This window comes from Papio anubis, chromosome 1 (genome assembly GCF_008728515.1).
Source record: "Papio anubis isolate 15944 chromosome 1, Panubis1.0, whole genome shotgun sequence".
In the NCBI taxonomy this organism is placed as follows: Eukaryota; Metazoa; Chordata; class Mammalia; order Primates; family Cercopithecidae; genus Papio; species Papio anubis.
This window is the reverse complement of record NC_044976.1, coordinates 207,473,481-207,499,302: the sequence shown is the minus strand read 5'-3', so window position 1 is coordinate 207,499,302 and position 25,822 is coordinate 207,473,481. Positions and strand designations below refer to the sequence as shown.

Genomic DNA, 25,822 nt, shown 5'->3' with positions numbered 1-25,822 from the left:
ACACAGTAAGACTTCTGTCTCTTATTTATATATCTTGGGGCCCACAAGGAATTTACGTGTGAGCAAATTGTGAGAGAGGTATGTAGTCTTTTATTTTTGCAGCTATCTATTTGGGAAAAAAAATGGGAGGCAACTTTGCATGACTCAGTTCCCAAACTTGACTTTTCCCTTTAACATAGTGAGTCTGGAGCCCTGAGATTTTTATTTTCCTTTCCAGATAAACAGATAAGCTTTTGTGGTTTTTTTGTTTTTTGTTTTTTTTTCAAATTACACAAAATAATTCTAAAGTAACAGATGCATAATCTTTCATAATTTATAAGGAAGGTTCTTCTCATACTTTCCTCTGTTTAGATGATACTTGGAGAATGATATCTATTTCTGGAATTACATTCATTTTAAGAAAGATATAAACTAAACAAAAATACATTTCAAACAGAGTAACCAGAATTCTGAAGGCTCTAAAATTAAGTCATATGAGGAACTATTGAAGGCATTGAGTTTCTTTACTTGAACAAAAAAAGATAAAAGGGTGCATATTTTGTTATCTTCACACATTTTAAGGGCAGATATTAGAGGATAGATTAGAACTATTTACATTGTATTAAGATATGAACCAATATGACAACATTAAATGGCAAAATGTAATATAAAAGACTGACACAGAAGACACTAAATTCCCCTTTAGAAAGATGGTCATACATGTAGACCACAATTAAATTAAACTGAAGGATAATTTTTCTTGATATAGAACTTTAGATAGACAGTTTGGGGATAGGGGATTCTTTTTAAAGGGGTAATTTCATTTTGTCTATTACATTATTTTTTAATAGATAGCGATCATTCTTAATGTTGTTTTAGTATATATGTCTTTTTTCCTCTAGATAATTTTAAGATTTTCTCCTTTGATTTTTATAAATTTGACTATAATGTATCTAGGTGTATATTTATTTATATTTATCCTGACTGAGGTTAAATCCTCTTTAGGTGTGTGACTTTAGAGTTTTCATCAAAATTAGAAATTTATCAGACATTTTTTCAAATAATTTTTTCTGATACAATTTTTTCTCTCTCTTTTCTCTTCTGGGGACTCCAAAAACATGTTTTTTATACTGTTTATTATTTTGTCATAACAAACAGTATATGACTGTCTTTCTTTCTCTCTCTCTTTCTCTGTGTGTGTGTGTGTGTGTGTGTGTGTGTGTGTGATTCTGCATAAATGAATTTCTAATGTTATAATTACCCAACAAGTTCTTCCTGCCTGCTGCACAGACAAAATCAGTTCACTGAGACTGTGGTATTGCAGTAAAGAAAGAGTTTACATGCCTGTAATCCCAGCACTTTGGGAGGCTGAGGTGAGCAGATCACAAGGTCAAGAGATTGAGACCACCCTGGCTAACATGGTGAAACTCCGTCTCTACTAAAAATACAAAACTTAGCTGGGTGTGGTGGTGTGCACCTGTAATTGCAGCTACTCAGGAGGCTGAGGAAAGAGAATTGCTTGAACCCAGGAGGCAGAGGTTACAGTGAGCTGAAATCGCACCACTGCCCTCCAGCCTGGTGACAGTGCAAGACTTCGTCAAAAAAGAAAGAAAGAAAGAGTTTAAAACACAAGGCAAATCACATGGAAGAACTGGAGAAATCACTCAAATCTGCCTCACTGAAAGCTCAGAGATTAGAGTTTTTCAAGAAGAGTTTGGCAGTCAGGGGGTAGTGCATGTGTACTGCTGATTGGTAAAGAATGCAATCATAGAGGTGTGGAAAACAGTCCTTGTGCACTAAATCCACCTCTAAGTGGGGGCCACAGGACTAGCTGAGTCAGGAGTCATGAGTCTGTATGGGATCAGTCTGAAAAACATCTCAAAAGACCAATCTTAGGTTCTACAATAGTGACGTTATGTACAGGAGCAACTGGGAAGTCACAAATCTTGTGACCTCTGACCACATGACTCCTGACAGCAAGGGTTTATAGAAACTATTGTCTACATTTAGCAGAATTCAGGCCTCTCCCATAATCCTAATCTTATGGCCTTTTATTCATCTTACAAAGGCAGTTTCAGGGCCTGAACAAGGAAGAGATCAGTTTTAGTGAGGGACTATTATCCTTGCTTCAAAATTAAACTATAAACGAATTCCTCCCATGGTTAGCTTCACTTATGTCCAGGAATAAGTGAGGACAGTCAGCTAGTGAGAATAGAAGCAAGATGGAGTCAGCCATGCTAGATTTCTCTCACTGTCATTGTATTTGCAAAGACAGTTTCGATGTCATGTATTTGAGTTAATGTATTTTTTTATTCTGCAGTGTCAGACCTGCCATTAATCCTATCCAGTGAATTTTTATTTCTAGAATTTCAATTTGATTTTTTTTGTAATTTTCATCTCTCTGATGGGATTCTCTATAGAGTTACTCATCATATCCATATTCTCCTTTAAATACTTTAATACGTTTGCAATAGCTATTTTATACTAATTCCAAAAATCTCTATTATTCGATTGACCTATTGGGTCTACTCAATTGACTGTCTTCTGATTATGAATGTCATTTTCTTGTTTCTCTCATACCTAATATTTTTTATTAGACGCTGTACATTATAGATGCTACATTTTTGAGAGTCTGGATTTCCTTTTCTTCCTTTAAAGGATGTTTTGTTTTCTTCTGGAAGGTGGCTCATTACTAATAGGTCAGCTGATTCATGTCAAGGCTTGGTTTTACCCTTTCCAAAGCAGGTCTAGAATAGCCCTTACCTGAATCAGTGCTATCCAAAAGAAATTTCTATGATAATGGAAATGTTATTAATCTGTACTCTTTAAAATATCATAGCTACTGTCCACATATGACTATGGATTATTTAAAATATAACTACTGTGACCAAATAACTGTGTTTTAAATTTTATTTCATTTTCATTCATTTAAATTAAAGTAGCCACCTGTAGCTAGAAGCTAACCGTATTGTAGAGGACAGCCTTAAGCTTGCATAACCCAACTCCTGAGGCACAACCTTTCTGTGGTTGCAAATAAATGTTTCATAAGTTAAGTATCATTTCTTCACTCCGACTCACAGGCAGTATGTCCTCTTGTGTCCTGTTTAGCTCGCTGTTCTCCTGTAGCTATTGTCTGACCAATTCTTTGGAATTTCGTTTTTATACATAGACTCAGTATTCAGCCAAAGATTCAAGGGATCCTTTGTACAGATTTTTGGAGCTTTGCCTCTGCACAGTTTGCTCTTCTCCTTTATCCCGTCCCCAAAATTCTAGCAACTTCAAAATCCCTGAGCTTCAATCTATATTTTTTCTCTATTCAGTGACACCCATTGATCTCTATCTAGGCTCTACTTCTCAGTTGTGTGTTATGGGAACTGACCCAGGCAAAAAGCTAGAGTGAATGCGGACCTCACCTCATGCATTTCCCTTCCCTGTGAGGATAACAGCCACACCCTGTCTATTGTTCAGTGCTGCAAACAGTTGCTTCACACCTTTTTGTCCACTTTTATAAAAGTTTATTTTGTGAGGGTAAATACTAAATCCAGTCATGACCTGATTCAGAAATAAAAAATTCCTTGCTTTTCTATGTGTTTGATTTTTTATTATATAAAGGTTTTACATGATTGTAAATTTAAAGCAATATAACAAGGTACAAACCCATAAATGTCATTTCCAAAGCTGCTCCCCTCTGATCTGTTCCTTACCAGCTCCATAACTGAACATGCTATTAGCATTAGGTTTACATGACACTACTGTGTGTGTGTATATTCATATCCCCCTTTCTTGTGTAAAAGAAAGCTTACTATAAATACTTCTCTGTACATTATTATATTTGTTTAAAAACTGATTTGGGACAGCACTAATTACCATTTATTGCTGCATAGTTCTTACTTATATAGATATGCCATTTTTTATTCAAACAATCTTTTTTGAATGACATTTATTTTCAGTTTTGTGCTATTACAAATAATGCTGTGTACATTAGTCATTGCCAGTGTATTATTGAGAGAGATTCCAAGAAGTAGGATTTCTGAGTCAAAGGAAAAATCTCTTCATTTTACACTTTTATCTCTCTACAATTTTATGTGATGCATACAATGTACTCTGTATAAACTGTATTATTTGCAGTTAGAAACCATATTCTCTCTTATGGGTCTTGGTATGTGTTAGTTAATCTACTTAACATTATCTTTCTCCATCCTCTTCCCAGCACAAACTTCTTGAACTACTTGGAAATGAATTCCTTGTGATTTCTTTGAAATGAATTCATTGGGACGTCATTAAAGATATGACTTCATAAAGGCATTCTCCAACATTTATCTCTCCACCACACACAGACACACACACACACACCACACCATACCACACATACAGCACACACACAAAACATACACATCACACATACACCACACATGTACCACACGTATATACCACACATATACACCACACACATACACCACACACACACACCAACACACACACCACACATATACTACACCATACACACGAACATATATAACACACACAATACATACACAACACATACACCACACAAATACATCACAAACACATACACCACATACCTACATGCACATACCATACATACACTCCACACACTGTACATACCATACACACACACAACACACAGTACATATACCACACATTCACCACACAAATATACAACACACACATACACTGCACACATCACACCACAAATACATACACCACACACCACGTGCACACACACACAACCTATACACCACACACTACATATAGACCACACATACATGCACACACACACACACTATATGTACACCACACACCACACACACAGCACACATACACCATATGCACAACACACACACCACAAACACACAGACATAGGGCTATGTGGACTGCTATCTGTTTCTGTCTCCCTCTTATGTGTACCCATGTTGCTGTCTCTTTCTATTCACTTGCTTTCCTCTAAAATGTCATTTTCTAAGACGGTCTCTTCTCTTTTTCTGTAAGTTTAAGATAGTTGCCTGGTAAGCAAAGCCATGCTGTAACATTTGTTTAATGAATACTATTTATGATCATAAAGTTCCCACGAACACTGTTGTATTCTTTTTTTTTTTTAGATTTTCCTTATTCTTCAGCTGTTCTATGAAGATTTCATGTTTTCTACTTTCTAAGAAATGAGTGCTTTGTTCACTTGCTGTCCTTTGATCTCGTATGTAAATAAAATAATTTTCACAATGATATATCAGAGTGGCTAAGTGTCTCCTTTCTTTCATTTGTGAAATCCACAGGAAAAAGTCAGTGGACTGGAAGATCCATATTCATCTCCAAACACCAGAATCAATGGAAATGCAGAAAGAAAAGGAGAAATGGTGTGTGTTGCAAAACGAACTAGGGTTGTAAATGTCTCTGTGCCACACAGGAGTTTAAGAAAGGTGAAAAGCCCTGCAAAGGAAGAAAATAACAACCCTCAGTGAAGACAGAAATAGTAGCATGAACAATGAAAATGAGACACAGCAAAATGAATAGTGGAAAATAGGAAATCGTATCTCTGTAAGCACAATTAGTGATAAATTAGCTTGGAATTTGATCATAATGCCCTCGGGGAAAAATTGTCCTTAGTGGGGGGGGGGAAAACCTTCAAGAAATTTATGAAAGAAAACTGTAGGTAGAGGTTGGTGATTAGCGATTACCCACTTTTGGGTAGGGAAGGCATTGGATGATTAAAATACAACAAAATAAGTTAGACTTTAGAGATAAATATCCTCGATTCTATGGGATTTATGACATTGATTAATTTATTGGAGAAGGTTGGGGAATCTGATAATATATTAAAGAAAACCAAATCTTTTGAAATAGTATATCACCAATAATAATTAAAAGAGTGAGGAACTACATAGGAATGGGTAGATAGATCAATGTAAGAGATTAGAAAATTCAGGACAAGATATATAGATATATATGTGAGCTAGTATACGATAAAGGTATTACTTCAACTACTGGGAATTTATCCAATAGAAATAAATAAGAATGTACACAAATGTTTGGTTATGAGAATATAGTAGCACTGTATATAATAGCAAAAAACTTTTTTTTTTCTTTTTTTTTTGAGTCAGAGTCTCGCTCTGCCACCCAGGCTGGAGTGCAATGGCACAATCTTAGCTCACTGCAACCTCTACCTCCCGGGTTCCAGCAATTCTCCTGCCTCAGCCTCCTGAGTAGCTGGGATTACAGGGGCACACCACCACGCCCAGCTAATTTTTGCATTTTTAGTAGAGATGGGGTTTCACCATGTTGTCAGGCTGGTCTCAAACCCCTGACCTCATGATCCACCTGCCTTGGCCTCCCAAAGTGCTGGGATTAAAGGCATGAGCCACTGCGCCCGATCTGAGAAATTTTTTTTTACTATTTTAGTGTATCTGAACAATTAAAATGCTAGAACCTATTACAATTATTGCTTTAAAAGCATACTCAGTGACATGAGGAAATGTGATATGAAATGGATTTCAGTGAATAAAATGCATCACAAATAGCACATATGGAATGCTGATATTTTGAAAAAATGTGTACCCATACATAGCAAAAGTCTCTAAACACACACATAAAACAATATTTGCAAATTTATACTCTGAAATGATATCCATTGTTCTTGGTGGTGGGATTATAGATCTTTTTTTTTCTTTTTTTTTTTTTTTTTTTTGGCTTGTTTGCTTGCTTCTTAATTTTGGGCTCTTAATGAATAATATGTAGTCACATTATTAATTTTCAATGAAACAGACTACTTCTAGTCTAATTGCAATGAGTAATAATGAACAGTCTTACTGTCAATACATTGTCTGAAATAAAATAAACAACTTTAAATCTTTCCTAGAGGCACAATGAAGAAGGATGAATTCTTCCTTCTCATCCTCTCCCACACTGAGTCTGTTTAGATGTTAATTAACTGTGACCAAGTAGATGTGATTGATCAGTCTGGTAAACATCCTTTACAACAGTTTATACTGGCTAGCTAAATACTCATAGAATTAACTCAACTGTTAAAAGCAAATCAGAAAGATTGAGAAATTTCTCTTGGAGTTTATTCCATGGCATTTAAAACTGTAACTGCCAGGGTTATATGGACATGAACTCCAGTGGCTTCATAGCACCACACAGACACATGGCAAAATTATAACATGCCATTTAGGATGAAACCTACTACTTCTTTTACTCATGTGGAAACAGTTTTAAGCCACTGAAGGTTGAGTAATAAGACAAAGTTCCTACATCGGACACTTACTATTGTATCCTGCTGATTCTCAAATTAAAGCTGAACGAAGGAATTTAACAAGCTCAAAAAGACCCACAATCTAAAGAGCCCCTTCTGTGAGTTGAAAAATAAACTGTAATTGCTGTTTGCTTTACATTTGTATTGAAGGGTATGTGCAAACTCTTTCCAGAGAGGAAAAAAAATGTAAATTTTTACCCTCATTCAATTTATTTGGCTGCTACTGTATTATTTGAAAGTATTCATCATAAATTTTATACATCGTCTAATAACATTTCAATATTGCAACTTTTATTTAACCCTCAACTCTTTTGTTGCAAAGCTTGTGAGTTATTGTAATTTAAAAACACAGATTCCGGTTCTTCTTTCCTTTTTGCTGTAGGCCTGAGTGGTTGCTGCCGAAATGGGCAAGTTCATGAAACCTGGGAAGGTGGTGCTTGTCCTGGCTGGACGCTACTCTGGACGCAAAGCCGTCATCGTGAAGAACATTGATGATGGCACCTCAGATCGCCCCTAGAGCCATGCTCTGGTGGCTGGAATTAACTGCTACCCCCGCAAAGTGACAGCTGCCATGGGCAAGAAGATAGCCAAGAGGTCAAAGATCAAGTCTTCTGTGAAAGTTTATAACTACAATCACCTAATGCCCACAAGATACTCTGTGGATATCCCCTTGGACAAAACTGTCGTCAATAAGGATGTCTTCAGAGATCCTGCTCTTAAACGCAAGGCCCGAAGAGAGGCCAAGGTCAAGTTTGAAGAGAGATGCAAGACAGGCAAGAACAAGTGGTTCTTCCAGAAGCTGCGATTTTAGATGCTTTGTTTTGGTCATTAAAAATTAGAAAGGAAAGAAAGAAAAAAATAAAAATAAAAATAAAAATAAAAACACAGATTCCAGTGTGCCCCATATAACTGGGGGTAAAGACATTCTTACGTTCTTTCAGTACTGGCCACATGACAATCTATCCCCCACCAACATCTACACAGTGAGAGGATTTGAGACAGGATCTCATAAGTAAGTGTGATGAATACCTGTTGAGATGTCTTCTGATGGCTGCTCTGTGGACTTGGCATAAGAAGCCATGAAGCCTCCCAAGACCGAAAGACAGTCCCAGATGTCTATAAGCATGCCAGTTATCAAAGAAACAAAATCGGAGAATGATTACAAAGAACAAGACAAATGTCCAGCTTTGTCAGTTTGCTCATCTGTGTGATAAAGAAATCTGTATGTCAACATTTTTCATTTGTTAACACAATGCCCCCATTGTTATAGGCAGATAGGAACTCCTCCAATGACTTATCCCTGGAGCTGCAATCTAATATGATTGAATTATTTTCACAAATAGCTTGTTCATATGTTGTCTGCATCAATTTAAGATGCATACCTGAAGAGAGAGCTTAGCAATTTCCACTGAATTTCTACAATTCTAAGGGAAAAGATTTTTGGCAGTAAGCCCATGATTGACCTTCTTACCTCCTCTCATCCTTCACTAAAGAGAGCATACTATCAATATTAAGAGCATGCATTCTGGAGCAACCAGGGGTGAGTCCTAGAGCTACTATTTACTGATGGTATAACATTGCACAGAATACCTGACGTGTATGCATCTCAGTTACTCATTTGTAAAGTGAGGATAATTATGATAAACATCTTATAAAGTCATTGCATTATAGGAGATAATATAAAGTGCTAAGCACAAATAATAAATATTCACAATTATTGCTGATGTTACTGGTATAATATTTCTACTACTATCGTTATGTTCAGCCCTCCATATTCATGGGTTTCATCTCCATGGATAAAACCAAACACAAATCAAAAATATTTTTTAAAAAGTATTTGTAGTAACCACTGCTCAAGGAAATAAGAGAGGACACAAACAAATGGAAAAAAATTCCATGCTCATGCATAGGAAGAATCAACATCATGAAAACTGCCGTATTGCTCAAAGTAATTTATAGATTCAATTCTATTGCAATCAAGGTACCAGTGACTTTCTTCACAGAACTAGAAAAGACTACTTTAAATTTCATATGGAACCAAAAAAGAGCCCACATAGCCAAGACCATCCTAAGCAAAAAGAACAAAGCTGGAGGCATCATGCTACCTGACTTCGAACTATACTACAAGTCTACAGCAACAAAAGCAGCATGATACTGCTACCAAAACAGATATATAGACCAACAGAACAGAACAGAGACCTCAGAAATAATGCCACACATATACAACAATCTGATCTTTGACAAACCTGAAAAAAAGAAGCAATGGAGAAAGGATTCCCTATTTAATAAATGGTGTTAAGAAAACTGGTAGCCATATGCAGAAAACTGAAACATTTTCCTGCATCCACTACTGGAACTCTTCCTTACACCTTATATAAAAATTAACTTAAGATGGATTAAAGACTTAAATATAAGACCTTAAACCATAAAAACCCTAGAAGAAAACCTAGACAACACCATTCAGGACACAGGCATGGGCAAAGACTTCATGACTAAAACACCAAAAACAATGGCAACAAAAGCCAAAATTGACAAATAGGACCTAATTAAACTAAAGAGGTTCTACACAGCAAAAGAAACTATCATCAGAGTGAACCTACAGAATGGGGGGCAACCTACAGAATGGGAGAAAAATTTGGCAATTTATCCATCTGACAAAGATCTAATATCCAGAATCTACAAGGAACTCAAACAGATTTACAAGAACAAAACAACCCCATCAAAAAGTGGGCAAAGGATGTGAAGAGACACTTCTCAAAGGAAGACATTTACACAGCCAATAAACATGAAAAAAAAACTCATCATCACTGGTCATTAGGGAAATGCAAATAGAAACCACAATGAGATACCATCTCACACCAGTTGGAATGGAGATCATTAAAAAGTCAGGAAACAACAGATGCTGGAGAGGATATGGAGAAATAGGAACACTTTTAAACTGTTGGTGGGAGTGTAAATTAGTTCAACAATTGTGGAAGACAATGTGGTGATTCCTCAAGGATCTAGAACCAGAAATACCATTTGACCCAGCCATTGCATTACTGGGTATATACCCAATGGATTATAAATCATTCTACTATAAAGACACATGCACACATATGTTTATTGCAACACTACTCACAAGAGCAAAGACTTGGAACCAACCCAAATGCCCATCAATGATAGAGTGGATAAAGAAAATGTGGCACATATACACCATCAAAAACTATGCAGCCATAAAATAGAATGAGTTGATATCCTTTGCAGGGATATGGATGATGCGGGAAATCATCATTCTCAGCAAACTAATACAGGAACAGAAAACTGAACACTGTGTGTTCTCATTCATAAGTGGGAGTTGAGCAATGAGAACACAGGGACACAGGGAAGGAAACATCACACACCAGAGCCTGTCGGGAGTTGGGGGCAAGAGGAGGGAGAGCATTAGGACAAATACCTAATGCATGCGGGGCTTAAAACCTAGATGATGGGTTGATGGGTTCAGCAAACCACCACGGCACATGTATATCTATGTAACAAATCTGCAAGTTTTGCACATGTATCCCAGAACTTAAAGTATATTTTTCAAAAAAGTCTTTGTAGTAAACATGTACAGACATTTTTTCTTGTCATTTTTCCCCAAACGATACAGTATAACAACTATTTACATATCATTTACATTATATTAGGTATTATAAGTAATCTGAAAATAATTTAAAGTAGGCAACAGGACGTGCATAGGTTATATGCAAATACCATTTTATAACAGTGATTTGAGCATCTGTCGATTTTGATTTATCGTTTGTTTTTAGTTTTCATAAGTTATTGGGATACAGATGGTATTTGGTTACATGAGTAAGTTCTTTAGTGGTGATTTGTAAGATTTTGGTGCACCCATCACCCAAGCAGTATACACTACACCATATTTGTAGTGTTTTATCATTTGCCCCTCTCTCCTCTTCACCCGAAGTTGCCAAAGTCCACTGAATCATTCTTATGACTTTGCCTCCTCATAGCTTAGCTCTCACGTATCAATGAGAACATAGATGTTTGTTTTTCCAATCCTGAGTTACTTCACTTAGAATAATAGTCCCCAATCTCATCCAGGTCACTGCAAATGCTATTAATTAATTCCTTTTTATGGCTGAGAAATATTCCATCATACAAATATACAACAGTTTCTTTATCCACTTGTTGATGGATGGGCATTTGGGTTGGTTCCAGGATTTTGCAATTGTGAACTGTACTACTATAAACGTGTGTGCAAGTATCTTTTTCAAATAATGACTTCTTTTCCTCTGGGTAGATACCCAGTAGTGGGATTGCTGGATCAAACGGTAGTTCTACTGTTAGGTTTTTAAGGAATCTCTGCACCATTTTCCATGGTGGCTGTACTAGTTTGCATCCCCACCAGCAGTGCAGAAGTGTTCCCTGATCACCACATTCACGCCAACATCTACTGTTTTTTGATTTTTTTGATTGTGGCCAATCTTGCAGGAGTTAGGTGGTATCACATTGTGGTTTTGATTTGCATTTCCCAGATCATTAGTGATGTTAAGCATTCTTATTCATATGTTTGTTGGTCATCTGTACATTTTCTTTTGAGACTTGTCCATGTCCTTAGCCCGCTTTTTGATGGGATTGTTTTTTTTTGTTACTGATTTGAGTTCTTTGCAGATTCTGGATATTAGTCCTTTGTCAGATGTATAGATTATAAAGATTTTCTCCCACTCTGTGGGTTACCTATTCACTCTGCTCACTGTTCCTTTTGCCACGCAAAAGCTCTTTAGTTTAATTAGGTCCCAGTTATTTATCTTTGTTTTAACTGCATTTGATTTTGGGTTCTTGGTCATTAAATCCTTGCCTAAGCCAAGGACTAGGAGGGTTTTTCCAATGTTATCTTTTAGAGTTTTTATAGTTTCAGGTCTTAGTTAAGTTATTAATTCATCTTGAGTTGATTTTTGTATAAGGTGAGAGATGAGGATCCAGTTTCATTCTCCTACATGTGGTTAACCAATTATCCCAACATCATTTGTTGAAAAAGGTGTCCTTTCCCCACTTTATGTTTTTGTTTGCTTTGTCGAAGATCAGTTGGCTGAATGTATCTGGGTTTATTTCTGGGGTCTCTATTCTGTTCCATTGGTCTATGTGCCTACTTTTATACCAGTACCATGCTGTTTTGGTGACTATGGCCTTATATATAGTTTGAAATTGGGTAGCTGATGCCTCCAGATTTGTTCTTTTTGCTTAGTCTTGCTTTGGCTATGTGAGCTCTTTTTTGGTTCCACATGAATTTTAGGATTTTTTTTTCCAATTAGTGAAGAATGATGGTGGTATTTTGCTGGGAATTGCATTGAATTTGTAGATTGCTTTTGGCAGTATAGTCAATTTCACAATATTGATTCTACCCATCCATGAGCATGGGATGTGTTTCCATTTGTTTGTGTCATCCATGATTTATTTCAGCAGTGTTTTGTAGTTTTCCTTGCAGAGGTCTTTCGACTCTGGTTAGGTATATTCCTAAGTTTTGTTTTTCTGGGTGTTTTTTTTTTTTTTTTTTTGCAGTTATCGTAAAGGGGGTTGAATTCTTGATTTGCTTTTCTGCTTGATCGTCTGCTTGATCAGAAGAGCTACTGATTTGCGTACATTACTCTTGTACCTGGGAACTTTGCTGAATTCTTTTATCAGTTCTAGGAGCTTTCTGGAGGAGTCCTTACGGTTTTCAAGGTAAACAATCATATCGTCAGCAAACAGTGACAGTTTGACTTCCTTTTTACCAATTTGGATGTCCTTTATTTTTTTCTCTTGTCTGATAGATCTAGCTAGGACTTCCAGTACTACGTGGAAGAGGAGTGGTAAGACATCCTTGTCTGTTCTAGTTCTCAGTGGGAAAGCTTTCATCTTTTCCCCATTCAGTATTATGTTGGCTATGGGTTTGTTATAGATGGCTTTTATTACATTAAGGTATGTCCCTTGTATGCCAATTTTGCTGAGAGTTTTAATCACAAAGGGACGCTGGATTTTGTCAAATGCTTTTTCTGCATCTGTTGAGATGATCATGTGATTTTTGTTTTTAATTATGTTTATGTGGTGTATCACATTTATTGGCTTGTGTATGTTAAACCATCCCTGAATCCCTGGTATGAAACTCACTTGATCATGGTGGATTATCTTTTTGATATGTTGTTGGATTTGGTTAGCTAGTATTTTGTTAAGGATTTTAGCGTCTATGTTCATCAAGGATATTGATCTGTAGTTTTCTTTTTTGGTTATGTCCTTTCCTGGTTTTGGTATTAGGGTGATGCTGGTTTCACAGAATGAATTAGAGAGGGTTCCTTCTTTATCTATCTTGTGGAACAGTGTCAAAAAGATGGGTACCAATTATTTTAATGTCTGGTAGAATTCTGCTGTGAATCCATCTGGTCCTGGTTTTTTTTTTTTTTTTTTTTGGTAATTTTTTAATTACCATTTCAATCTCACTGCTTGTTATTGGTCTGTTTAGGGTACTTACTATAATGTGTATTCTGTGGTTATGGAATGAAATGTTCTGTAAATATCTGTTAAGTCCATTTGTTCAAAGGTGTAGTTTAAACTCATTGTTTCTTTTTTGACTTTCTGTCTTGATGACCTGTCTAGTGCTGTCAGTGGAGTAAGGAAGTCCCCCACTATTGTGTTGCTGTCTATCTCACTTCTTAGGTCTATTACTAATTGTTTTTTAAATTTGGGGGTTCCAGTGTTAGGTGCATATATGTTTAGGATTGTGATATTTTCCTGTTGAACAAGGCCTTTTACCATTATATAATGTCCCTCTTTGTCTCTTTTTACTGCTGTTGTTTTAAAGTTTCTTTTGTCTGATATAAGAATAACTACTCCTGCTGGCTTTTGGTGTCCATTTGCATGAAATGCCTTTACTACCCCTTTGCTTTAAGTTTATGTGAGTCCTTATGTGTTACATGAGTCTCCTGAAGGCAGCAGATAGTTGTCTGGTGAGTTCTTATCCATTATGCAGTTCTGTATCTTTTAAGTGGAGCATTAAGGCCATTTACATTCAATGTTAGTATTGAAATGTGAGGTACCATTGCATTCATCATGCTCTTTGTTGCCTGTGTACTTTGGATTTTTTGTTTTTGGTTTTTGCTTTTTAACTTGTATTTTTTTTTATAGGTCCTCTGTGATTTATGCTTCAAAGAGGTTCTATTTTGATGTGTTTCCAGGATTTGTTTCAAGATTTAGAGCTCCTTTTAGCAGTTCTTGTAGTGGTGGCTTGATAATGGCGCATTCTCTCAGCATTCGTTTGTCTGAAAAAGACTGTATCTTTCCTTCATATAAGATGCTTAGTTTTGCTGGATACCAAATTCTTGGCTGATAATTGTTTTGTTTGAGGAGGCTGAAGATAGGGCCCCAATCCATTCTAGCTTGTAGGGTTTCCTGCTGAGAAATCTGCTCTTAATCTGATAGATTTTCCTTTGTAGGTTACCTGGTGCTTCTGTCTCACAGCTCTTAAGATTCTTTCCTTCATCTTAACTTTGGACAAACTGATGACAATGTGACTAGGCAATGTTCTTTTTGAGATGAATTTCCTGGGCGCTCTTTGTGCTAGAGTCCTAGGTCTCTAGCAAAGCCAGAGAAGTTTTCCCCAATTATTCCCCCAAATATGTTTTCCAAGCTTTTAGAATTCTCTTCTTCCTCAAGAACACCAATTATTCTTAGGATTGGTTGTTTAACATAATCCCAGACTTCTAGGAGGCTTTGTTCATATCTTCTAATTCTTTTTGCTTTGTCGTTGTTGGATTGGGTTCATTCTGAGCTCTGAATTTCTTTCTTCTACTAGTTCAATTCTATTGCTGAGACTTTCCAAAGCAGTTCACATTTCTAAAAGTGTGCAAAGTTTCTTGAATTTTTTATTGTTTTTTCTTTAAGCTATCTATTTCCTTGAATATTTCTCCCTTCACTTCTTGTATTGGTTTTTGGGTTTCCTTGCATTGGGTTTTGCCTTTCTCTGGTGCCTCCCTGATTAGCTTAATAACTAACCCCCTAAATTGCTTTTCAGGTAAATCAGGGATTTCTTCTTGGTTTGCATCCATTGCCGGTAAACTAGTATGATTTTAGGGGGGGTGTTAAAGAGCCGTATTTGATCATATTACTAGGGTTGGTTTTCTGATTCCTTCTCATATGAGTGGACTCTGTCAGAGGGAAGGTGTAGAGCTGAAGGCTGTTGTTCAGGTTCTTTTGTCCCATGGGGTGTCCCCTTGATGTGATCCCTTTTCCTAAGGATGTGGATTCCTGTGAGCTGAACTGCTGTGATTGTTGTCTGTTTTCTTGGGTCTAGCCACCCAGCGAGTCTACCTGGCTCCAGGCTGGTATTGGGGGTTGCCTGCACAGAGTTCTGTGACCTGTACCGTGTATAGGTCTCTCAGCTATGGATATCACCGTGAGTTTCAGTGGAGGTGGCAGGGGCAGGGGTACAATGGATTCCATGAGGGTTTTTAGCTTTAGTGGCTTAATGCTCTATTTTTGTGCTGGTTGGCCTCCTGCCAGGAGGTGGCACTTTCCAGAGAGCATCAGCTGTGGTATTATGGAGAGGAACTGGTGGTGGGTGGGGCCCTACAACTCCCAAGATTATATGCCCTTTGTCTTCAGCTACCAGGGTTGGTAGGCAAGGACCATCAGGTGGGGGTAGTGTTTGGCTGTCAGAGCTCAGACTCTCCTTAGGTGGGTCTTGCTTTGGCTGCTGTCAGCGGATGGAGGTGAGATTCCCAGGTCACTGGAGTTGTGTACCTAGGAGGATTATGGCTGCCTCTGCTGAGTCATGCAGGTTGTCAGGGAAGTGGGGAAAGCCGGCAGTCACAGGCCTCACCCAGCAAACCGAAGGGCCAGTCTCACTCCCATCATGTCCTCCCCTGGCAGCCCTGAGCCTGTTTCCAGGCAGTGGGTGAAATGGGCTTGAAAACTTGTCCCAGGCTACCCACCTTCCAGCTGCGAAAGGAAAGGGCTTGGCTCTTTCCCAATCTGTGGAGTGTGCACACCAGATTTGTACCCTCCCCCAAGTTCTGGCCAGGAGGCGTCTCACCTCAAATTGTTACAAAGTTCAGCTAGAGATTTCCTTCTCCCTATGGCATTTTATCCCTGGTTCCTCTGGCCTCCCTCCCAGTGGATCCTTGTGGTGCCAGGCTGGAATGGGCTGCTTGGGGAACCAGCAAGCTTCCAGGCATTTCTGCTGCTTCCTCTACCCCTGTATTTTATTCGGCTCTCTAAATTGACTCAGCTCCAGCTAAGGTCAGAAACTTATCCCACAAACAGACCTTCAGTTTCTCCAGTGGCAGTGTGTGTTCAGGAGAGGAGGGTCTCCCTTTCCCACTTCCGCGGTTGCGACACACAGTATTTGAGGTGTCTCTCGGGTCCTGCAGGAGCAATTCACTTCCTTCAGAGGGTCTGTGGGTCCTCTCAGGATTGCTGGTTTGTTCTTGCAGTCACTCTGGAACTTAAATTCACAATGCGAGCTGCCACACGCTGCTCTATCCAGAGCTGCAATGTAGTCCTGCCTCCTGTCTGCCATGATCTCCTCATCGATGTCGTTATCCTTCAAGGAGTCCTGAAATCAATTATCCACCAATACTGAGGAATGACTATATTAATACTATTACCACTGCTACCCTAATTCCCCCTACTGCCGCTAATAAATTATACTGCCTCTCAGCTTGGACTAAGACAACTCAGGCAGAGCCTCTGTTCCTGCAGAGCTCACAATCTATTACAGATGGGCAGAGAAGTAAATGAATGAGAGCAATAAAGCAGATGCTCTAATAAAATGTGTGCATAGGGTTCAGGAAAGACATGAAGGGAAGAAAGCACAAATTGAACTTAGAGTTCTGAAGTAACCTTAAATATTCAGGAATTATTTGTAGCTCTGTAGGCTGGAACCTAGGGTGCAGTTTATGGGGCTGAAGATGGAAGTCGGGCCAAATAATGGAGGGGTGTCAAGACTGTGTTAAGGAGTTAATTTTGAAGATTTCGAGCTTTTGAAAAACGCCGGTACTTTCCACATCATTTTCTTATTCTTCATGACAGCCTTTTGTTGTGGAAAACATTAAATCAATTTTACAGAGAGAAAATTAAGGCATGGGGTTGAGGAAGTTCATATGACAAATGTTACAGAACTAGTAAGTGGTGGTGTTGGTGCTTGAGCCTAGAGCTCACCCTCTTTTTTTGTCCCTGTTATTCATTAGTTTCTTCCAGCTTTATTGAGGTACAATGGACAAAAACATAAGTGCATATATTTGAAATGTACAATGTGATGATTTCATATACTTATATATTATGAAATAATTAAGACAAGTCAATTAACACATTACCTCACAGTTATATTTTTTTCAATTTTTTGGGTGTGAACACAAGATCTACTCTCTTAGCAAATTTCAGGAATACAATACAGTATTATTAACTATGGCAACCATGCTACACATTAGATCCTCAAAACTTATTATATGACTTATAACTGAAATTTTGCACCCTTTGATCAACATTTTCCCTTTTCCCTCCACCAACCACTTGCCCAGCTCCCTATTTCTGTTCTGGTAACTGCCATTCTCCTCTGGTTTTTGTGTTTGTCTTTTAGTGTTTGTTTAGATTCTACATATGAATAATACCATATGGTATTTGTCTTTCTGTGCCTAGCATATTTCACATAGCATAATGCCCTCCAGGTGCATTCATGTTGCTTTGAGTGGCACAATTTCCTTCTTCTTATGGCTGAATAATATTCTAATGTACGTGTGTGTATGTATACGTGTGTATGTATACATACCCATGTATACATACACTCATAAGTGGTGATAATAGATCATATGGTAATTCTATTTTTAAACTTTTGAGGAAATTTTATAGTGTTTTTCATAATGGCTGTATCAATTTACATTCACACCAACAGTGTACAAGGTTTCCCTTTTTGTCCACATCCTTGCCAACACTTGTTACCTTTTGTCTTTTTTTATGATAGCCATCCTAACAGGTATAAGGGGATAGATATCTCATCATAGCTTTAATTTATATTTTCCTGATAATTAGTGATAACAAGTACCCTTTCATGTACATATTAGCCATTTGTATATCTTTGGAAAAATGTTTATTTAGGTCCTTTGTATATTTTTAACTAGATTATTTATTTTGACGCTATTGAGCTATATGTGTCCCTCACATATTTTAGATATTAACACCTTATCAGATATATTTGCAGTTACTTTTTTCCCATTCTGTAGGTTGCTTTTTCATTTTGCTGATTGTTTCCTTTGCTACACAGAAGATTTTTAGTTTGACATTGTCCTATTTGTTTATTTTTGCTTTGGTGCCTGTGCTTTTGGCGTCATAAAAAATCATTGTGAAGATAAATGTCAAGATTTTTCCCCTTTATTTTCTTCTAGGAGTTTCAAGATTTCTGATCTTACATTTAATTTTTTACTCCATTTTAGTTAATTTTTGTGAATGGTGTAAGATAGAGGTCCAGTTTCACTTTTTGGCATGATGATAATCCAGTTTCCCAACACCATTTATAGAAGACTATCCTTTTGCCATTGTATATGCTTGACACTTTTGTTGAAGATCAGTTGACTGTAAATGCATCCTTTCTGGGCTCTCTATTATTTGTTTATTTATTTACTTACTTATTTATTTATTTCTGGACTCTCTATTCTATTCCATTGGCCTATGTATCTGTTTTTGTGCTGGTATTATGCTGTTTTGATTACTATGGCTTTGTAATATATTTTGAAGTCAAATAATGTAATGCCTCCAGATTTATTATTTTCACTCATGGCTGCTTTTGGCAATTCAGGGTTCTTTGTGGTTCCATAAGAACTTATAATCATGTTTTTCTATTCTGTGAAAAATGTCCTTGGAATTTTCATAAGGAATGTATTCAATCTGTGGATTGTTTCAGACCATATGGACAATTTTAATAGTATTAATTCTTCCAATTCATGAACACAAGGTATCTTTCCATTTATTTATCTTCTTCAATTGTATTCATCAATGACTTCTAGTTTTCAGTGTACAGATCTTTCATTATCTTGGTGAAATTTATACCTAAGTTTTTTTATCATTTTTGCTCCTTTTGTAAGTTAGACTGATTTTTTAATTTACCTTTGAGATAGTTCATTCTGTATAGAAACCTATGAGCTTCATGGACTTTAACGTCTGTATCTCTCCCCAGATTTGAGAAATTTTCAGCCATTATTCCTTTAAATACTTTCTCTCTCTTTCCCGCCCGGGAAATGCCAGGTTTCACTCAATGGTGTTCATAGTGTTCCATAACTCAGTTTGGCTTTCTTCACTTTTTTCTTTCTTCTTTATTTTTCTCCTCTGACCTGCTTTCAAATTCGTAGATTCTTTCTGCTGCTTGATCAAGTGTATTGTTGAGGCTCTTTATTGCATTTTTCATTTCAGTCTTTGTATTTAGCAGTTCCAAAATTTCTGTCTAGTTCTTTTGTTATAACTTCCATCTCACTGTTGAACCTCTAGTTTTGTTTGTGTATTGTTTTTCTAATTTCATTGAGTTTTCCACACATGCTATCTTATGGCTCACTGTCTTTAAAAAAATTATTTTAAATTCCTTTACTGGCAATTTAGAGATTTTTATTTCTTTGGGGCTGGTTACTGGAAAATAATTATGTTTCTTTGGTGATGTCATGTTTTCTTGATTTGTTGTATTTCCTGCAGTCTTGCATCGATGTTTAAGCACGTGATGGAACATTTACCTATTCTAAACTTTACAGACTGGTTTTGGAGGGAGAGACATTCAACTGCAGGTAGGTACAAGGATGCCAACTGGATAGGGTGTGGCAGTTTTGGCTTTGGGAAGTGTCTATCATGATGCAGTAGTCTCCATGAATATCCTATTAAGTGAGGTCAGCATTAGCAAATATTGCAGGAGAATTCAATGACCAAGGCTGTGGGTGTCCCCAGTGGCAACAAGGACTGCTGAGGTCTCTGGTGGATAAGGCTGCTAGGAAACTCCTGATCTCTTTTTCACCCAAAGGGGATGTCATGGCTGACAGGATCCATCCTGGCACTGGGTATGGCTTGTGGGCACCCTCCTAGTAGTAGCAATAATGTCTAATGTACAGTTGCTTGTGGAGCAGCCACAGAGCTGGAGTCTGTAGCACTCACGATGTGACAGCATCTTCAGAGTCTGGGGTTCTGGATAGTTTACAGTGGCAGTGGCTCCAGTGCCCATGACATGGGCATACATGGAGCAACCTCAGAGTAAGATCTGGAGCATGGGCACATGAGAGCAGCTGCAGAGCTGACATCCAATGTCAGTCACTCACAGAACAGCCATAGCTCTAGGGTCCAGAGCCTGCAGGGAGTTGGGGCTGTGGGTGGCTGCCTTGGTCTCAGGGTGGCACAACAGCTTATTCCAAGCCAGGCACAGCAGCATCTCCCTCTCCAGAGTAGAAAACGTGGCAATGAATGCTGGTGTACTCTGCAGAACAGGCCACCAGGGTTAGAACCAACTAACACTATGGGATGGATACTTTATAGTGACAGCTGCAAGGAGTCTGCAGCCTTTTCACTCTACTTTTTTTTATTCTCCTTTTTTGCTCTACTGTGTTGCTGTAGCTTCTTAATTGGACTCTTGAGCCCTCCTGGGGAATTTTCATTCACAAATAGCTGCCTCATTGTTTTTTCATGCATGGGGCAAAGAAGGCTGATATCTCTTGCTGTGTCATCATGCTCGCAGAACTCACACTCTTAACCACTAAGAAGACTGCCTGTATTTAGCCAGTGAGTGCCCATGGCTTGGGGCCAAAGTCTTCTCGTTAGAGGGGTCTTGTAGTCTTACCTGTGTCTTGCAGCATCATCTAGCAGGAGTGTGGAGAATGGCCTGGGGGGTTAATGAACTTCTGGCAGGCCAGGTCACACAAAAGCTGAAAAGCCAGGCCTCCGAAACAAATGTTTCTGCACTGACTAAATGGTTAGGTTAAATATTAAAGGCTGAGAAAGCCTTACACATAGGCTGGAACAAGTAATAAAGGCCCACTAAGAGTCTTGCCAGGCATTCCTGGGCCTTGGAGCATGACAAGACAATGAAGGAATGCTCACACTCCCCATACCAGGACCCATTTAGGTTTGAACAAGTTTTATTGCAGGGTCTAAAGGAACTCCCAGACCTCTGTAACTTAGCGGGAGACAAGACAAGAGTAATCACCTCCAGCACCTGGACCCACTAAATTAAGTAAATTTACTGAGGCTCCAGAGGAAGATCTCCAGGACTCAGACCTTAATTATAGATTAGAAGAAATCAATCACATATATCTTTAAGTGAATGCACACTTACACGTAGACATACAGCTTATAAGTTACATAAGCACTGGAAAACTGTCATTTTGAGTTGGTCTGACAATATTTCCTCAACATTCTCCCTCTACCTGGTTACAGATATAAACTCTCTTCTTTCCCAGTTCCCCTGCATCTCGTTACTGAACCAAGGGAATCAGCAGACTCCCCCTAGGTTCAGTCTGGGAACAAACTTACAAAAACAGCCAACCACAGTCAAATCATATCCTCTCAAAGGAAGAAAATTCCTGGAATTTTCTTTCCCTGCACCCCTCTTTTAGTTTTTGGAGTCATTTCCCAGATATCTGAGCACACAGACAGCTGCAGGCATCCTTGTGCTTTTGTTCTGCCAACAGAGCAGCTCTGCTGATTCTTCCACAAAATCTCCTTTCACATCTGTTCCACAAAGTTTGCCTCACTGACCTCCGAACGCAGCTTCATGCTCCTACTGTACAGGGTGGTGATGGTTTTCTATGTGAAATTCTTTTTTTTTTTTTTTTTTTTTTTTGACAGATTCTCACTCTGTCGCCAGGCTGGAGTGCAATGGAGCGATCTTGGTTCACTGCAACCTCCGACTCCCTGGTTCAAGCGATTCTTCTGCCTCAGCCTCCCAAGTAGCTGAGATTACAGGCACGTGCCCACCACGCCCAGCTAATTTTTATACTTTTAGTAGAGACAGGATTTCACCATGTTGGTGAGGATGGTCTCGATCTACTGACCTCGTGATCCACCCGCCTCAGTGTCCCAAAGTGCTGGGATTACAGGCGTGAGCCACCGCGCCGCGCCCAGCCCTATGTGAAGTTCTTTAAGGGAAACCCAAAACTGAAAATTCCTCCTAAAGGGAAAACTCGTTCAGCAAGTCCTAGTGCTCACAGCTTGGGCCCAAGTTTTCTGTCTGTAACCCATTGCTCACTGCCTACCCGAAAAGAGAATGGAATGAAATTGCAATTATATGGGAGTTTGAGCAGCTCACTGCAATTCTGTATAAAAACGAAAATACCTAGGCTTATGTTTTGCTTCCTTGAAGGGGTAAAGAGAGCTCACAAGGATAATTCATGGAGTATTAGCAGTACAGGTGCTACAGTGTTACTGTTGTTGATGACATTGACCTTACAAACACTGCAAAAGACTAATTTATCTTACTTTACCACATTCTTCTTTCTCTCTCAATTGTCATGTAAAAAGTTTTTTTTTTTTTTTTTTTTTTTTTTTTTGGTACGGACTGTCCTCAATTTATAAGCTGGCAGTGTTTCCCAAGTTCATTTGTAAGTCAATTACTGGGAACTCAGAAAACAATGTCTCAAACTAGCAATTAGGATAAATTTTGATTAGGTCCCCAGGCCAGCCCACAAAATTTAACCCAGAGTGCCACTAAGTCTAATACCTCTTAACACTTCAGTCCTACAAAATCGCCATTCATTCATATTCTTGTTCCCTTAAGAAAATGGATCCTTAGTTCCCCAGAATGTATTCTCCTTTCTACCACTGGACAGAAAGAGTTAGATAATCATGAACAGATGCTACTTATTATTCTCCACCTTTGTGAAAAGGTAAGTCACTTTCCATGTCTACCAAAAAATAAAGTCCCTTTCCCTTTCTATATAAATTTACCTAAACGGAATTCCTGCTTTGTGTCAAATACCTTTTGTAGTGGTTTCCAGAATTTAATATTTAGGAGAATTATTCCTGAATATTCTAATTTAGTCTACCTGGCATGGGGCCTAAGATTCTGCATAATAAACTTCTCACTAGTATCTTATTTTTAAAATGAGATATAATTTATATGGACTAAAATATATAGATCTTAAATGTTCAGTTTCATTAGTTTTGACAGTGGTTGTATCCGTGTAGCCATTACTTAAAAGAAGCTGTAAAACATTTTCATCCTCTTAGAAAGTTTCCTGATACTCCTCTCCATTCCATTTTCTCTCACCCTAAACGGGAAGTACTCTGATTTCCCTCACCATAGATTTGTTTTTACTGCTTTCTAACTTCATATAAATTGAATCATATAATATGCTCTCTCTTGTGTGTCTGCCTTCTGTCACTCACAACTATTTTGAGATTCATTTGCATTGTAGCATCTACCATTGAAAGGTTTCTTTTTATAACTGAATATCATTTCATTGCATGCTAGTTTATCCATTCTTCAGTTCCTAGACATTTGCAATTTGAAGCTCTGATTAATAAGATTTCTACGAACATTTGTATATATGTACTTTTGTGCATATACATTGTCATTTATCTTGTTTTATATGCCTAGGAATAGAATAACTGAGTCAGAGATGGATGTGTTTTTCCGTTTATACTGCCAAACCATTCTCCAAAGTAGTTGTATCGTTTTACCCTGACATCAGTAGTGTATGAGAGTTCCAGTTGCTTTACATTTCCCCCAACACTTTGTATTAGCATCTTTTTAAGTTTGGCTATAATAATAAGTGTAAAATAGCACTTTATTGTGGTGTAATTTGCATTTCCTGATAACTGTGATTTGAGCACACTATTATCTTCATTCAGAAAATGTCTGTACAAGACTGCCTATCCTTTTGTTGGATTGTTTGTCTTCTATGTATAGGAATTCTAAATATATTCCAGATTCAGTTCCTAGAATATAGGATATATATTCATAGTGACTATTTCTTCTTGGTCTTGGATTGTCTATTAATTTTCTTAATGGAGTTCTGATGAGCAGAAACTTTTTTTTGTTTTGGTAGAGATGGGGGTCTTACTATGTTGTCCAAGCTGGTCTTAAACCCTTGGCCTCAAGCAATCCTCCTGTCTTGGCCTCCCAAAATGCTGGGATTACAGATGTGAGCCACCATGCCTGGCCCAGAAACTTCTGATTTTGATAATGTTCACTTTACATTGTTTTCTTTTAATGATTTGTGGGATTTCTTTGTGTCATCTCTAATAAATCTTTACCTACCCTGAAGTCACAAGCATATATTTGTATGTTTTCTTCAAAAAGATTTAGATTATAATTTTTACATTTAGGTCTGTGATCTTTTAATCACATTTTGTATATTAAGTGAGTCAGAATTCAATTTTTTTCATATGTATATTCTGTTGTTCTAGCATCATTCATAAAAATATATTCCTTTCCTAACTGACTTAACAGCTTTATTGACAATCACTTGGCAATATAGGTAAAGGTTTCTGTCTGAACTCTCTATTCTGTTCCATTAATCTATTTATTTATCTTTACATAAATTCCACACCATGTTGATTGCTATAGCTTTACAACAAGTTAGATCATTTTAAGGCTCCAACTTTTTTTCCTTTTTCAAAATTGTTTGGCTACATTACATCCTTTGCATTTCCATATAAATTTTAGAATCATCGTGTCAATTTCCTAAACAATTTTGCTGAGAATTTGAGATTGCATTGAATCTGTATCTTAATAATACTGAGTCTTACAAGTAATATATATGATGTATTTCTACATTTAGTTAGGTTATTTTTAATTATTCTCATCAATATTTTACAGTTTTCAGTGAATAGGTCTTGAACACATTGTGTTAGCTTTATTCCTAGGTATTGAATTTTTTAATGCTACTGAAAATGTAGCATTAATGAAATAACTTTCATTTTCAAGTTATTTATTGCTAGTATTTTAAAATATAATTGATTTTCATTGATTTTTGATCTTGTATCTGATGATCTTGCTAAATACTATTTCTAATAGGTGTTTTGTTAAAATCCACAGGTGTCATATGGCTGAACAATGGCCCCTAAAAACATCAGATCCTACCTAATTCTTGGAACCCATGAATGTTACCTTGTACAGCAAAGGGAAAAAAAAAAAAAAAGATACTGTAGATGTGATGGAGTTATGTCCTGGATTATTCAGGTGGACCCTAAATGCAATCACATGTATCCTTGTAAGTGGGAAGTAGAGGGAGATTATACAACCTCAGAATAAAAGGCAATGTGAAGATAGGTAAGAGGTAGATTGAAAGATATTGCCACTGAAGACTGGAGGGATACAGCTATAAGCCAAGGAATGCTGGCTGCCACTAGAAGCTCAAAGAGGTAAGGAAAGTATTCTCACCCAGAGCCTTTAAAGGGAGCACTGCCCTGCTAACACCTTGGTTTTGGCTGAGTAATATGAAATTTAGATGTCTAGCCTCTAGAACTGTTAGACTAAATGTATATTGTTCTATGCCATCAGTTTGTTGTAATTTGTTACTCTAGCCATAGGACAGATCTCAAAGATCGTTTTAAGTTTTATTCCCAGGTGTTGGTTTTTCATGCTACTGTAAATGG

General features: G+C 37.6%; 1 long non-coding RNA gene and 1 pseudogene across 3 annotated transcripts in view; one reads left to right on the top strand and one right to left on the bottom strand.

The window, feature by feature from the left end:
• Window positions 1-25,822, bottom strand: part of LOC108583521 — a 492,012-nt gene that overhangs the window by 371,656 nt on the left and 94,534 nt on the right. The gene's annotated exons all lie outside the window — the stretch shown is intronic.
• LOC101011601 lies at window positions 7,588-8,081 on the top strand (annotated as a pseudogene). Its single transcript, XR_159969.5, has one exon. The product of XR_159969.5 is annotated as a 60S ribosomal protein L27 pseudogene (transcript).